This window comes from Taudactylus pleione, unplaced genomic scaffold (assembly GCF_031769625.1).
Source record: "Taudactylus pleione unplaced genomic scaffold, aTauple2 ptg000473l, whole genome shotgun sequence".
NCBI classification, from domain to species: domain Eukaryota; kingdom Metazoa; phylum Chordata; class Amphibia; order Anura; family Myobatrachidae; genus Taudactylus; species Taudactylus pleione.
In genome coordinates this window covers 12,363,175-12,380,495 of record NW_028284875.1, presented here as the reverse complement: position 1 = coordinate 12,380,495, position 17,321 = coordinate 12,363,175, and the positions used below count along the sequence as shown (strand labels likewise).

The 17,321-nt window shown below is 41.9% G+C and overlaps 1 protein-coding gene across 1 annotated transcript in view; it reads right to left on the bottom strand.

The window, feature by feature from the left end:
- Positions 1–17,321, bottom strand: part of WDR27 (WD repeat domain 27) — a 525,006-nt gene that overhangs the window by 328,734 nt on the left and 178,951 nt on the right. The window lies entirely within an intron of this gene.

Genomic DNA, 17,321 nt, shown 5'->3' with positions numbered 1-17,321 from the left:
TTGGGACCAAGACTTGCTGTTAACATCAGAGGAAAGTAGCTTGTAGCTCTCCGGCTGAACTACAAGCATCCGTGCTGTTTGCCGGGCCTGCTGGAAGTTGTTTATCAACAACGGGTGGTGTGCCACAGGTTACCTCAGCCTGCTTTATGCAGTGTATGTACCATGTAAATATGTATGTATGTATGTATGTGACCAATATACACAACTAAGTTTTGTATACAACGTAGTTGCACTTTATTGCACACATCCTGGCTGGAAGATGCTCTGTGCTGCTGCTCATATTTCTGGCCTCTCGCATGAAACCAACCATCTTCATTATCCGGTTATTCCACTTAGAGTCATCTACATACAAAGGAGGCAGGTGTTTATTGAGCTGAACCGTTATTTATAACAGCCTATCAATTCACCAGGGTCCTGGGGCAACCGGTTGGGGGGAACGCAATGAAAAAAACTGGGTAAATTTGAAAATCTACTATGTTTTGTCCACCCTATCAACTTGGTAGTTCAGATTTAAAAAAAAAAATGAAATGGAAATTATTGATGATAATATCTGCAGTGACTCGTAAAAGTATTCTCCAAATGTGGATTAATCCATTGCCTCCATCATTGTCACTATTTAGGAACAAATTGTTTTATGTCTTTCAAATGGATTGGTTTGAAACAACCTTACAAAAAGAAGCTAAAACAACCTACTTTATCCAGATATGGGAGGGGTATATAGACTCATTATCCACGACTCTTAAACATCAAATTTTCATTTGTTTTAGATATACTTCATGGTATGAGACTCGTATATTGCTTAATGAAACTCCGATTGTTTTTGCCCCTTCAAGGTAACATTGGAGGGAAATTTGACTCGATTTTTTGTGAGGATAAATGGGGGGGGTTCAGCTGACCATGTCCGAGGAGAGAGTTTTTTGTTTTTTTTTGTCTTTTCTTTTTTGTATATGAACCAATTTATTATATATATGATTGGTATATGTTATATGGGATCTAAGCTTGAATTGTGATATGTTTGTCTATGCTCTGATGAATAAAGAAAGATTGAAAAAAAAAAAAAATGAAAGGGGCATACAAATTTCTGGTCATTTTTGGAATTCAGCGTACGCATGTAGAAGACTTTATCGGCAGTTCGATTTCCAACATGGCACATCAGGAAACAAATGTTTTTTATTAGTCAAGACTGAGGTCTGAGGTACTATGTATGTAGTTGAAGTCAAGAAAAGGAAGGGTTGATTTGTAGTAAATTTAATTTAAGTTTTGGATTCCGAAGCAAATTTTTGAGGGAGGAGGGGAGGCATTTATAAAGAACATTTACTCATTCACATCAGTCCTTGCCCCAATTGAGCTCTTTGATGGTTCCACATTTTTTATAAAAAATTAAAGGCGCATGCAGGAGATGCTGTCTGTGGCCATAAAAATGTCTGGACATTTTGAAGACTTCAGCGGCAGTTCAATTACCAACATGGCACATCTAGGAAAGAGAATGGCACTGCAGTGGCATACAGGATGGCAGTTTAATAAACTATAACAATAATGTTTGTCATCTACACAAAAAGACATTCCACAATACCCCAAACAGTGCATAATGCAAAGAGAAGAGGTGCAAGATGAAATTGTCCTTGGGCCCTCCCACCGATGGGATTAATGCCGGTGTCGCACCTGCCAATTTTGATTCTTGATCAGGTGGATGAACTATTAATGTGGAAGTACACAAAAAGGAAGCTCTGAACAGGAAGCGGGCAGAGGGATTTTAAAGTCTGATACTAAACATCTCTTATCATTGTGATTCTGGGATTATGTATGGGAGGGCTGGGAGGGGAGAAGGGGAGAACATCTCCAGATACCGTCACAAAATAGCCTTTCCATTTGGTGTTTGAGTTGTATCAGACCAAACATGGCTGTTATGATCAAGGAAAGCCAAGCCCACCAGGTTGGTATCTACAAATCAAGGTTGAAAATGACAAGAATATTTTGCAAGTATACCTATTTGTGATTTTAGTTGAAATAAATACAGTATTAAACTAAAAAAAAAAAGGGAAGCGTCAGAGCAGCAACACAAAAGCACGGCAGTTTAAAAAATATAGGACATCTATGAAACAAGATGTTATCGCCATCATCATCCTCACCCTCGTCAGTGTGTACACACAATATTAATTACTGCCCACTAGAATCTACCATTACAGGTGCCTCTGTAATTTTTGTACATAAATGGTCTACCTTGTGGAATTTGTAGTTAATTTTGATGAACATCATCTTTTCCACACTTTGAGGAAGTTGCCTTCTACGCCGATCGCTGACAAAGTTCCCGGCTGTGCTGAAAACTTTTTCTGAGTACACACTGGAGGATGGGCAGCTCAAGTAAAGCACAGAGCAGAGAGATCATGCAGCTGCTTGCAAGGAGCCGGATGAAGTGAACACAGCTACTTCCAGGAACAGTTGCCTCGGTCCGGGTGCGGGCGGTGAAGGAAGAAAAGAAACATGCCGGCTATCTGCATCGATCTTTCGGTAGGGTACGGTAGGGAGAGTATTCAGATCTTACTGTGCCGAAGCCCGGGAGGGAAATCACTACATACATCTGAAAGGGGCTATAAACATCTTAACAGTGTGCATTTTATGTGTGTCCATTTTACTGATTATATCTTGCAGATCCGTTTTTTTTTTATTAATCTTATTTCTACATTTACATCTTGACAGCCTTTTATTACATCATATCATACACATTTTTAATGTTAATATAATAATTTTATAAGGTAATTTTTAGGAGGTTCACTGTAGCACTTTCTGGTCATAATTGAAAGCAATCGATTTTGTTTATGAAAGCTGCTTTGCTGATAATCTAGAAATGCTTGACCACATTTTGTACTTATCAAGTAAAGCAAAGCCAGTTTGTGAAAGGGCCTCCAAATTGTCATTTTTTTCCTGCCAGTAGTTAAACGCACTGATTGACATGTCTATTTGAATGCTAACATTAAAATAGTCCTCATCCATCCCCCGCAGTGAGCAAGGGAATAATAGGACAAAGGTGTCAAACACACTTATCCTGTTTTATATCTAGATTTAGATATTGTACAAATTAATAAATTGGTTTTTGTTTTTACACTACAGTGTAAGGCTAGTTTTCTTTAACACAAATCCCAATCAGTTGAGCGCACCTGATATCTATATATACTATTACTCAACCATTCTTTGAATGGTGACCTTGTCAGATGTCAGGTAGAGGTCTCATTAATTGTAGGCAATTCTTTTAGATCCGACCAGATGTCAAAACTTGGTTGTGTTGACTCATCTGCATTACCAGTGGGTCTTTATCTGGGAAATTTTAGTGTTTTCCTGGCAGCCGCACTTGCTGGAGAAACTGAAGGAGGAGCCATCGTTGCATCACATGCCGCTTGAGCTGACAATTTGCTTACCAACAGCTCTTTGCATCTCTTCAGATCTGTGTCCGTTGGGAAGAAAGACACAACGTATGACTTAAACCCAGGACTTAAACCTATGATCGGGCACGGTCTCCAAAATGTATTGATCAGATTGGAATATCCTGACAACCCTTAGATCCTGGCGAAGCGAATAAAGAACTTGATCTACAATGCCGACATACTTAGCGGAATCGATTCGTTTCAGTTTCTCAAGCTGCTTTTCCAACAGTCTAATTAGGGGTATTACCTGACTCAAGCTGGTAGCGTCTGAACTCACTTCACAGGTGACTACTTCGAAGGATTTCAGCGCTTTGCACAACATGGAAAGTATTTTCCACTGAGCTTCAGTAAGGTACATTCCCACTCCTCTTCCTATGTCATAGTTCGTTGTGTAGCTTTGGATGGCTTTTTGCTGTTCCTCCATCTGCTGAAGCATATAAAGGGTGGAGCTCCACATTATAACTATGTCTTGCCTCAGAAGGTGGCAGGGCCAATTCAACATTTCTTGCAGGTGCTGCAATCTTCTACATGCACCTGCTGAATGGCGAAAAATGTCCAGAAATTATTCGGGCCACAGAGAGCATCTCCTGCATGGCCCTGTCATTTAAAAAAAAAAAATTGCACCATCAAGTTGATAGTGTGAGCAAAACATAGGACATATTGGAATTCACCCAGCTGTACTGCTCTCACATTATTGGTGGTGTTGTCAGAAATCACAAATCAAGAGGAGAGTCCAAGCGGGGTAAGCCATTTTGCACTGACTTCCCTGAGGTCAGCAGTATACCTCTTAGTGAAACCGGTGATATACAGAGTAACCTGCCTCTGAATGAGCTGCTGTTTCTTAAATGCAGCTGCTGGTGTTGGTGACGTTGGAGGCAATACCCCCACCCAGTGGGCTGTTACAGTCATGTAATCTTGCATTTGCCCTTTTCCACTTGTCCACATGGCGGTTAAGTGGACAGTGGGTACAACGGATTTTGGAGGACACTAATTAAGTTTTTTTTATCATCCCTGTACAGGCTGGGAATTGCTTTTCTAGTGAAGTGGAATCTAGATGGGATTTGGTAGCAGAGACAGAGGACCTCAATTAACTGTCTAAAACCCACTGCACTAATGGAGGATATTGAATGCACATCTAATACCAGCATAGATGTTATGGCGTCAGTGAGCCACTGTGCAACTGGGGGACTGCTTTCATAATTGCTCCCCCTTGCAAAGGATTGTTTAACAGTCAATTGTTTTATTTAAACTACTACTAGTAGCCTTCCTGGTCCCCTTCTGGGATGAAGACTCACTCCCAGCGGCAGGTATAGCGCTCAAGGATTCTTCTAAGGAATCCTGGATAGGGGAGGACTGAGTTAGCCTTATCAAATTGGATGCAGGACTACTTCTGATCATGATTGAGGATATTGTTGATGAAGGTGTTGATGGTAGGTGCTTGTATCTAGCAGAGAGAAGGGAGCTAGATGATGCTGGACTGCTTGTTGTTACTTTTTTAGCCAAAGTTTCTGAATTTTGCAAAAACTTTTGATAGATGCGCTGCAGATGATGTAACAGGGAGTAGGTTCCTATATGGTTAAGGTCCCTACCTCTACTTACTATGGCTTTACAAAGGACACAGATGGTTTGACAATTGTTGTCTGGATTTGGGTAGAAATAATTCCACACATAAGTAGAGGATTCTTTTGTTTTATGCCCAGGCATGACAATGGGCTTTTCCTTATTATGGGCAACAACTGTTTCCACTGGTGCCTGATTTACACAAACAGCATCCTCATCATCAACATCCTCATTTTTATTAGCGTCAGCTACATAAATATCCTCCTCATCCTGGTGCACTTCCACAGCAGCATCCTCAATTTCTATATCAGCATATTGCAGCTCATCCCCAGATTTGCAGAGGGCGCACAAATGGTGGAAGGAAGCTTAAGTACAGTATTGGAAAGGTCAGGCTCACACATGGCATCCGCGGACACACTTAGGACCTCATTCAGAGTCGGTCGAAGCGGCCGCACGGTCGTACGCCACCGATGTTCGCTATACTGCGCATGCGTAAAGTTCGCAATGCGCGTGCGCAAACTAGCCGCTACGATCAGAAATTTCTCTCTCCTTGAACACAGCCTGGTCGGTAGTTTGAGTGACAGATTGAGAGGTTTGTGGGTGATAATAGGGGAAGGTGCTTGAAAACGGGGGACTGGAGATCCAAAAGCAGGCATGCCTAATTATGTGAACGGCGTTTTATGGGAGTGCATACGGTTTATGGGAGTGCATAATTAACAAAGTAGCGTCATGGCACATGTGACATGGGAGGTTTTTACACTGACATGATCGTAGAGCTTAAGAGAGGGTATGGTCAACCTTAAGCTCTACGACCAGTTCCAATGGTTCCCGATGGTCTCGATTAATCCTTATATGCCCGGAGATGACGTGCAATGCGTACGAGAAGGGGGCGTATTTTTTTGTCTTCCGACCGCTTCCTCCCCTTGGTCGGCCAGCTACCGATCCGAACTTAGGGCCGCAACTTAGCGAGGGAGTCTCACTGTGTCCGACCAAAGTGGAGAGCAGGGGGCCCCTCCCCACCTCACCCCCAGCTCCTCTCAAGCTGCTGCTTCCAGGCATGAGGAACTGTCCTGCCTGTGCCTGCAGTGCCAGCCCTCATGGTTGCTTCCCTCCGCACTCATCACATCCACATCAGCAGCTGCATTCTGTAAAGTAGGCACTACTGTGTGGCTGTGTATAATGGCACTACCGCTGCGTATAAGGGCACTACTAATGTGTGTCTGTGCATAAGGGCATTACAACTGTGTGGCTGTGTATAAGGGCACTACTACTGTGTGGTATAATGTGTATTGGCAGGCACTCTTGTGTGGCATGTGAGTATTGGACACTGTGCGGCATAATGTATATATATATATATATATATATATAGTGCTGGGCACACCCCTAAGAGTGACGTATTGGAGTTGTGTCACGAGGACCTCTTCTTCAGTCGGACATGCCTCCTTTTTGGGAAGCCCTAACCGCATGTAAGTGCCTTGTCTGCCCAGTCTGCCGTTAACACTAATTTCTATCATGCTTTTATAGAATTCTAAACCCCCAATTTAGTAAATCGGAGAATACGAAGGGCTAATTCGCATAGATATTGCATGTCAAACACTAATTCGCAAACCAAATCACTGCATCTCACCATTGGACCAAACATCCTTGGAATAACATTGACATCACTACAAATCACTAATTTACTAAAATTTGTGTTTGCAATCTCACATCCAAATTACTAATCAATGCACAAAATGAATAGAGCCCCCCCAAAAATTGTGTTGATGTGAATCCTGCATGGATCAGTGAGATCCATGCAGGATTTTGTGTTGAAAGTGTATTTAAAAGGTTAATGTATTAAAAAAAAAATGACGTCAAGTCCTCTCCCAAAAGCACAATCAGCACCGGACTGTGTGAGCCGGTCCTGGTTGTGAACACATGGGAAAAAAAATACGTAGGGTACCCCCGTATTTCCATCAACCAGCACGAGAATCTTACTAGTGGGAGGTGTACACCACGCTTCACAAGGTCCCCCGGCCAAAGCATTCATCACACCACACTGAAGCCTGGGGCTATCCCCTGCACCCCTGGATGGTGGATGCGGGATTGATAGGGTTAAATAATAAATATAAACTAATATTGTATTTTACATCTGAACTATAGGTCCCAGCAAGCCTCCCCCTCATGTCAGTACTTGTAGAACCACAAGTATCAGAATGAGGGGCAATAAGGGCCCATTGGTACCTATAGTCCCTCTGTAAAAGAAAGATTAAAATAATGACATGACACACTCACCTAATGTTCAAGTATTTATTACTCACTCATTCACTCACTCAAGCTCACACTACATACTTGCCATGTCCATTGCGCTGGTCGGTCCTCTTGTCCAGTAGAATCCCCGATCGTACCTGTTAAAAAAAACAAAACATACTCACCCACCCCTTTGTTCGGGTCCTCTACAGTCCATGTAGGCATCCAAAGAAATTGCGGAGCCCACCGGACACAGAACTGTCCTCTAAGGATAGTACTTTCTGAATGATGGTTCAACTGCGGCATTTTCCATAGATATGTTTGGGCTTACTGTTCATTAGTTGAGAGAGACGAGCCCCTGGCTCTCTCAGGCAATAAACGCTTCCCCCATAGACTTCAATGGTGGGAATGAACTCGAATAACCCTGCAGTTCACACCACTGAAATCAACCCCACATTCGTACACTAGAATGGGGGGACTACTTTATTGGGGGGTCCCCAACTAACTAGGAATCCTCGGCCTGAGCTGACTAGTTAGGGGAAAAATGCTTTGGCGTCCCTATATCCCCCCCCCCCTGTGCTAGTGAAGCCTGCTGCTGGTTCTAAAAATACGGGGCACCCCTATGCCATTTTTTCCCTGGATTTTTATACCAGCGCCCCATCCAAGAGCCCAGTGCTGGTTCATTAAATACAGGTGACCCCTACGTTTTTTATTTCCATATTTTCTGAACCGGCACTGACTCAAAGAGCCCAGGGCTGGTTATGCTTGGGAGGGGGGGCCCCAGATCAGTTTTAATTTATAAATACATTAATGGCTTATTTAAAAGCAGAAGTATGCACAGATCTCACTGATCTGTATATACTTCTGCTCAACACTGGATTTGGGATTTCATGTGCGATTTAGGGCCAATACTAGTGAACTCACACATACCACAATACAACCATTGTTACCATCAAATGACAATTGTCAGCCCAACACGCAGTAAATTTTAGATTTGCTGCTGGAAACATTCTGGCGATAAGCTCCGGTTTGTGATCGCAGCCCAACATGATTCTTAGTAAATTTTCCCTCAGGTATAAGTTTTAAAAATTGTCTCCCACATACTTGTGTAGTAATCTGTAATCACATTTCCCCTCGATTTTTTAATAATTTGATGAGGGATACTTTACCAATATGTTGCGTCTGTTTTGAGAAAACTGTAACTTTGCATCCAGTGCTTTCGAGTTAATTATAAGTACTGAACTGAAATTTGGTATTTAACAATTCCTTAAGTATAGCAATAGTTAAGGTTACAATTTGAAATTAATTTCAAGGCTGATAATTGTAAGTGGCTATGAGGATTATTTTTTCTTTAAGAATTCTTATTTTATCCCATTTATACTGTACGGGTGTGGTATAAGAGATAGACAGTAATTAGTTAGACAATGTCTAGCTAGACATCAGATGTTAGACAGTTAATAGTTAGACAAGTATAAAAGTTTGACACAGACAAAAGTCAGACACACTAAAGTTAGACATGTAAAAAGTTTGACAGGTACAAAAGGTCGACAGGGTCAAAAGAATTGGCAAACTCCAGGATGTTTCACTCTCCAAGCATTAACCCAGCTAGGGAAGCCAATCCCGGGACTGGGATTTAGCAGGAAAAATGCCAGGATTTGAATCCCAGGATTGGGGTCTCCTGGGATTGGGGTCTTCTTTTCAGCCCGGGGGCTATGCGGAGCACTAGTTCTGTAGGCTCAGATGCTTCTCCCGGGCCTCCTATAACTGTGCTGGGCATGTGATGTCAAAGGGGTCACGCTGAATAACCGCATGCCAGCATGCCCCTTGTACAACCTCGCCTACCCACTCTAGAGTCTACTGTGAGTGGCCAGACAGACATAGAGGTAAGAGGGCCCTGCTCGCAGGCTTACAATCTATAGGGAAATAGACATTGATACAAGACACAAGGATAGGTGCTGCATACTGCATATTGGTCCAGCAAGATTGCAGAGCTTCTTGGTGGGCTGTATGATCCAGCCACACAGGAATGTTGGCCTAGGGTAAGGAAAATATGAAAGTGAAGAAAGAGAAAATATGTGAGGTTATGTACTGTAAGAAAAGATGTAATTTTATAGGGAAGCTATGAAGGTTATGACTGTGGTTCTGGAAGCTGATAAGCTTGTCAGAAGAGGTGAGTTTTCCAGGGAACACTTGAAGGTTTGAAGACTAGTGAAAAGTCTTATTGTGCATGGGAGAACATTCCACAGAGTGGGTGCAGCCCAAAAAAAAGTCCTGTAACCATGAATGGGAGCAAGTAATGCGTGTGGATGAGAGACGCAGATCTTGTGCAGAGCGGAGAGGTCATGTTGGGAGATATTTTGAGATAAGTGAAGAGATTTATGTTGGTGTGGTTTGGTTAATAGCTTTATGTGTAAGTAAAAGTATTTTATATTGAATACGGTAGAGAACCGGTAACCAATGGAGAGACTTCCAGAGTGGATCAGCAGACAATGAACATTTGGCGAGGAATATCAGCCTCGCAGCTGCATTCAAAGTGGATTGTAGCGGCAAGAGTCTGTTTTTGGGAAGACCAGTAAGGAAACTATTGCAATAGTCAATGAACTAGTTTTTGCAGTGTCTTGTGTAAGACATGGTTGAAATTTGGATATGTGTTTTAGATGTGTGTTACATGATTTCGAGACAGATTGAATGTGGGGAACAAAGAACAGTTCAGAGTCAAGGATGACACTTAGGCAGCGGGCTTGTGGGGTGGGGTTGATTGTTTAGTAATTAACAGTGAGTAGAGATATTAGGTTGGTAACTACTATTGGCCGGTGGAAATATAATTAATTCTGTTTTGGAAATATTAAGTTTGAGGTGGTGAGGTGACATCCAAGATGAAATGACAGAAAAACATTCAGTGACATGGACCAATACAAATGGTGACACATCTGGGGAGGATAGGTAGATTTGAGGTATCATCCGCGTACAGATGATACTGAAATCTGAAAGAGCTGATTAGTTTGCCAAGTGAAGTGGTATAGATTGAGAAAAGCAGAGGACCTAAGACTGAGTCTTGTGGTACTCCAACTGATAGAGATATCAGAGAGGAGGCAGAATCAGAAAAACAAACAGTGAAAGAGCGATTTGATAGGTAGGATGATAACCAAGAAAGAGCTGTGTCCTGAAGACCTAGTGATTGTAGCGTTTTTATGAGAAGAGAGTGGTCAACAGTATCAAAAACAGCAGAGAGATCTAGAAGAATAAAAACTGAGTAATGGCCTTTAGACTTGGCAGTGACCAGGTCATTCACTACCTTAATCAGTGCTGTCTCTGTGGAGTGTTGGGAATGAAAGCCTGACTGAAGTGGGTCCAGTAAGTTGAGTGAGTTAAGAAAGTGTGTCAGACGAATGAAGGCAAGTCTCTTAAGTAGTTTGGAGGGGCATGGGAGCTGGGAGATAGGACGGTAATTTGAGAGAGTGTTAAGGTCAGAATTTAGTTTTTTTTCTGAATAGGAGTAATCACTACATGTTTGAACAGTGAAGGAAAGATACCAGTAGAGAGAAAGAGAGATTACAGATTTTAGTTAAGGTTGGGATGAGCACAGGAGACAGAGCTTTACTGATTTGTGAGGGTATAGGATCAATAGGAAAGGTAGTAGAAAAGAGTGGGGTCAAATGCCAGAGGGTTCGGTAGGGGATTGAGCAGGTCACTGGGAGATGAGAGCATACCATATAATTTCGGTATTTTATCAATCTTGTCCTTGAAATAGGAAGCAAGATCTTGTTCACTGATAGTAGCAGGTGGGTTGGGTGAGGGAGAGGTAAGAAGTGATTTACTGTAAACGTATTAAAAAGTTGCTTGGGGTTAGAGGTATGGGCAGAGATGAGAGATTGGAAATATGTTTGTTTGGCAGGGTCCAGAGCATTACGATAAAGGTTGTAGCTAGTCTTATATGTGAGGAAGTCACTTGGAGTAAAAGATTTACACCACTGATGTTCTACTATACGTGACAGTTTTTGTAAGTGTCTTGTTAATTTAGAATGCCATGCTTGACGTCTAAGGGCCTGATTCAGAGATGGACGGATTTGCAGAACCGCACACAGGGCCTGATTCAGCAAGGATCACTATTCTGCTAATACGCATGCACCGCAGTTGCTAATATCAGCAGCCCACTTCCCCTTACACATAGCCGTATACTTGTGCAACAAAGCGACATAATCGGTAACATCGAGTAACATTGGACCCATACGCACAGTTAAGGCAGGTCAGACCTCACTCAGGAATTGCTAACTTCAGCACATGCCATGAGGCCTCAGGCTGCGTATGGTATTGCAGTGGAAAATTTAAGCACACCCCTGCAACGGCGTTGCAACGCACTGGCACGCCTGCGTTCGCCCGACCACCCCCCCGTCACCACTCACAAACGGCACTTCCTGTCAATCACTGTTCTTGGGGTCTGTGTAGTCTCTGCAGACGCAGTTCCCATCGGAATTGCTAGTTTGTGCACGCGCACTGTGATGCATGCGCAATGCAAATAATTCGACCGATTTCATGCTCCATGCTGAATCAGGCCCACAGACGGCTGTGCAAATCCGTCCATCTCTGATGCAAATGCGGAAGGAGGTGTCAGACATCTCCTTCTGTATTTGCGATTCAAGCACTGCGACTGACGACGCAGGCTAGGATCCCACCAGGACCATCGCGACCATACTTCCTTGGTCAGGCTTCGGGAGCTGAAGCTTCCCACAGCCTGGCTGGTGCCTGGTCACGCAAGAGGCCAGGAATCTACATCCACCGACGCAGACCCTGGCCTCGTCCTTCCCAGAAAATGGGGCAGAAGCCCTGTTTCTGTGAATGGTGACCAGGAACGCCCTCGTTCCGCCCCACAAACATGCTGCGGCTTGGGGGGGTTGCAAGCAAGATCGCAGGACCTGTTCTGCACATGAGCAGAATGGGTCCTGCGCAGGCACAGACCCCTAACCATTGAAGATGTGTGTTCATCCTCAGATGAACGTACATCTCTGAATCAGGCCCTAAGTCTAGGTGGAGGGTGATGGGTAGCTCGAGCCACTTCATCAAGGGCTATTTCTAGAGTCTGGTTCAGGTGTGATACAGCAGTCTCAGGAGAAGTGATTGTAGAAATTGGTGAGAATAGTTGTCACAGAGAGGTGGATAGTTGGTGAAAATGAATAGCATTAATATTTCTGCAGATTTGAGGAGGCATGATTAATTTTAATGACATTGTGGTTGACGTAATGGAGGAGAGTGTGCAGGTGATAAGGTTGTGATCTCAGTGAGGGAAAGGAGCATATAATAATATTTTCATTGATCAACTCAATCCTGGGTATCCCGGGATTGAGGCTTTTTTAATCCCGGGATTGAAAAAATTAGGTGGGATTGGCTTCCCTAAAGCCAGCCCAGCTCCATCACAAATCTACCTCCACCATGCAGAGGCAGACGTACTATTTTTAAGACTTAATGAGGAAAGGGCAGGGGGATATAGATTGCTAGAATGAGAAGAGGAATTTAATTAATTTTAGTTAATAAAAACATATCTGCCACCAGGATCCATTTGAAGACAAACTGTACCGTTTTTGTTAACAAGTACAGACACACTTCGGGAAGAAATGTATACTTTCAGGCAGTTCAATGTAACAGAATATTTACAGCAAAACCCGTGAGGAGAATCCACGCCCACGGGAAAGGATAATTGGCAAGGCCCCATCTTAGAATATGGTCACTGCACCCCGGAAACTCCAATACTAGTAAAAATTGAAACATATAATAAAAGCAGAACATGTAATGAGTAGTTTGACATGTAAGATAAAATTATTAAAACAGAACATACAAAAAAAAACCCATTATCAATGAACAAACACACTAAGCAGTCGTGAAGGTTTTGATGAGGCAGAGGGTGATGGGGGACTCTAAACGTCACACCCAGGTCTGCTTGTGGGGTAGAGTAACGGGCATAATGCCCCAATTTAGCTCCAGCATGACCTGGACACCAAAACCCTCAAGAAGACCACAGGTCAGTGTGTGTGCACTAAGCTTTAGCCACTGGATCCTGAGCAGCAGGAGTCAATTATAGAAGATTTGGCTGGAAAGCCCAAGGTTTCAGTGTCCTATGCTATTGCCACGTCCCCAGTTGGTTTAAGTTTTTAGGGATCCATGCTAGTTCTTCCAAAGAAAAATTTAATTCAAGACTTTTTCTAGTCCTACCCAGGGTTTCTGTGATTTAGAAACAAACAATCCGTTAGAGGGCCTATAAGAGATGTTATTTGGGAGTGCCTTCTAAGTTTTGACAGTGCATAAATTATCTTGCTCCTGTAATCTGAGTTTCTTATTTTTGCTCATTTAAATATTAACAAAATAAGACAAAATGTGTTGATGAGCTTAAGATCAATGTATATGGTATAGTTCGGAACAGATACAATATATTTGGGAACAGTTTTCTTTACAAAAATTACCTAATTTATAAATAAATAAGATACTGACAATAATGCTGGCCACACACATAGCGATATTTTACCTGATCTGGCCGATTCCGACACATTGAAATAACAGATCGTGTAAAATATGGCCAAACTGAGAGTAAATCGTGAGTCCCCACTCACGATTACGATGCGATGTGCGTCCCCGCTGGTCACACATCGCATCATCAGATCTGCCGTGCAGTAGAGCAGATCTGACAATCTGGGACACAATGCACTGGAAAAAAAAAGTTAAGATGCAAGATAGATTTAAGTCAGATTGGATGCTTTTTGCTCCAAATCGTGAGTAGGACTGCCTGGGAGCTGCTGGGGAAGAGTTCAGGGGAAATCGCACACATCGTGGGATTGTGTGCAGATCGCTATGTGTGTGGGCACCTTAAGACTTTAGTTCCTGTCTAAAATGTGTAATGTTCCCATTTATGATATAACCACTCGATTGCTGCCAACCTACCTGCTATCAGGGGCAGATTGGCTATAAATCCAAACAGAAGTTTTCCAGGGAGGTCATAGGCATAATTTTAAATTTTTTGGTCATTTTTATTTATCTTAAATTAGGAATGGTTTAGTTGGAAGCCACATTATTGTAAGGGGCAATAAATCACCCTGACTTATTCCCTCCTTTCATGCCTGTCTCCTCCTTCCACCATGCACTTGCAGTAAGTAATAAATGAGGCATGCTAAGAAAGCCTATTTTTAAATTTGAATGATAGTAATTTAGTGTTGGGGCTGGATAGGGAGAAATAGGTCTATTTATTACATATGATTGTTATTATCAAATTGTTGGGACTTGTTTCAGAGTGGATAGCCTAATTACTAAATGAGGCGCTATGTAGGCCATCTACTCTGCTATGGTTATCTCGAGGGAGGCCTTTGGAGGTCACTTGTTGCTTGGCTTTCTATATTTTATATACCAATTCCTGAATTCCAAGATCCAAAACTAGCAGGAAGTGAGTGTAAAGGTGGCCATATACGGCACGATATACATGCCGATCCGACGTGTATGGGCACGATATCGTACCTGATATCGTGCTGCGCGCTCCCGCGGGATCGTACATCACATCGCCAGATCCTCCTGCATGTTCATCTGATCTGGGATGCGATGTACAATCCCATTCAGATGGAGGAGGGGGGAACCGGCATATCGTGCAGTCAGCTTGGACCGCACGATTGCTGGCGGTGACAGCACAATCTGTTTGCTGACAGATCGTCAGTCGCACTACACGGTGCATCGCACTTTAAGACATCTTCAGTAGTAGCTTTTGAAAGCTGCAACAACACATAGGTGAGAGACTTTGTCAACCGTCCCACTCAATCAGGACTGTTAATCAGGAGCTATATTCCTCTTTGTATTGGTTTGCTGATGAAGGGAGGGAGAGAATGGCATTGCCAGTGTGCTTGAAAGGAAGAGGTTGTAGGGTGCCCTACCACTGCCTAAAGTGATAGCCATTGCTATTCCTGCAGCATACGGACACCCACATGGTCATTTTTGGCAAATTTTGAGCGCCACTATAAAGTCCCCAATCTGCTCATAAATGCTGTTATTTCACTGAAATGATTCCTCAATACTTTCCCAGTTTTGGCAGGACAGTCTCACTTTGTCCCTCCATCTCCTGCAATTTTGGGAGGTTAAGACCAGTTTACTGCTGTTCTACATTTGTAAGATTATATTTGTGGTAAATAGTCTGCCTTAGATGCACAGTATCTGGGACACATGAAAATAAAAAGAGAAGGAGTGCTTTAAATAGCATTGTTGAAGCATCCTTTCTGTAGATTATATGTTATACATTGCAGAGAAGAAAGTCTTAGAAAGCTTGGATTTTGAATGACAATGAGCCTTCCGATCATCCAATAGGTGCCAGGTTTGGTGGTAGTGATTATCCCATCTCATCACTGCACATCTGTCATTTTGATACTTAGGAAAGGGGAATTTATTGTAAAAACAAAAGAGTGTGTTTGGGTGGACACCTCAATTAGGATATAGATTTAAGGAAATGAATGATAATAGTTATAGTAATAATAAACTAAATAAAAGAAATGCTGATGCTCATTTGCCGGGATGACCATAATACATACAATTTTACAACTAATTACATAAAAGGAGGTATGGGTAACTTTAGGCACTCTGGCTGCTATGAAGGTCAGATGTTCACATGATGACACATACTAATGCTCGCCCAAATACACAATATGTCGTAATAACTATGAACAATAAGGAAAATTGATCACAGATATAAATTCTTCTACAGTTTATGATATACATCAATTATAGTATCATTACCATTTTCTGCATTCACAGACAAAATAAGCCACAAACGATTATTTGTGTTAATAATCACCATGAAATCATGTCTTTCCATGTGCGTGCACAGAAAAGAACATGTTCGGCACACTAAAAAATGTTCTGGGCTTAAGAGTCTCTTCCGATTGCTCTGCCAATAAAATGTTCAAATTGCAACCAGAAAAAAATGTAGGTAAGCAATTTTTGATAACCCAAACCATAAAGGGACTATTTTGATCCAGAATTCAGGATTTGTTAAATATCTGTGATGGATTTTTTTGATTTTTTTCGCTATATTATTCAAAAACCACAAAGCAATAATTTTCTAACTTTGTATACTAAAGAAACAGGCAAATTAATGAAAACTGTACAATATAGCATGTTCCTCAACAGGAATGTACTTTGTATATTATTATTTAATTAGCAATTTTGTGTGCTCAGATATGGGATAGAAATTAGATGAAAATGAATAAAATAAACCAATAGTTATAACATAACAAAAAAATGCTAATAGGCTGGTTTTATTGTTTCAATTTAACATTGATTGATTGTCTGTTCCAGAAAGACGTTTATGGCAAGGTTGATAAAACAAAAATATTTTATCTGTTAATATTGAAGAATTTTATTAATTCAGGGAGGAATGGGGAATAAATACAATGTATTCTCTGTTAAACTCTCCTACAGAGCGTCACACTATATAAGTTTACCAGGCAGCCCCATATACTTCCTTGTTGCTAACCATGCTTTAATGGGGCTCCAAGAACAGTAAAACATTTCTATTTAATTTTGTTTGTTTTTTAAATGTGGTCAAAACAGAAATTTCCAGTGGTAGAAAAAAAGACAATTATCTTGGGAAAACATAACATAGGAAGGTTGTGTATGCTGCTTTAAAATAATTAAAATATTTTTGACAAAAGATTAAAAAATGTTAACCTTTTAAGACAAAATGTATGCGCTGTCATAGATAAATGCAAAATTAACATATCTGGATAACTAAAGTTAATTAATTATTGAACATCAAGCAATTATATGGACTAAATTAGAACCATTGGGCTCGATTCAATTCAACGTGAATTGAAAAGCGCCGGGAAGGAGCTCCCGAAGCTATTCAATTAAGCACGCTGTTAACCTTGACTAAGGATTTCTTCTCGCATCCCTCCTGGGGTGCGAGAAGAAATCCGACAAGAGCACAGGCGCGATGCTGTTGTCTGCTCTTAGAGCGGCGGAAACAGCATCGCGCCGAGAAGTTTAGTCAGAGAATGCCTGTTCTCGCTACTAAACACCCTGTTTAAGGCGCGAGGGGTGGGAGAACGGGCATTTCCCGACCTAACAGCACACAGAATTGAATAGTTCCAGGAG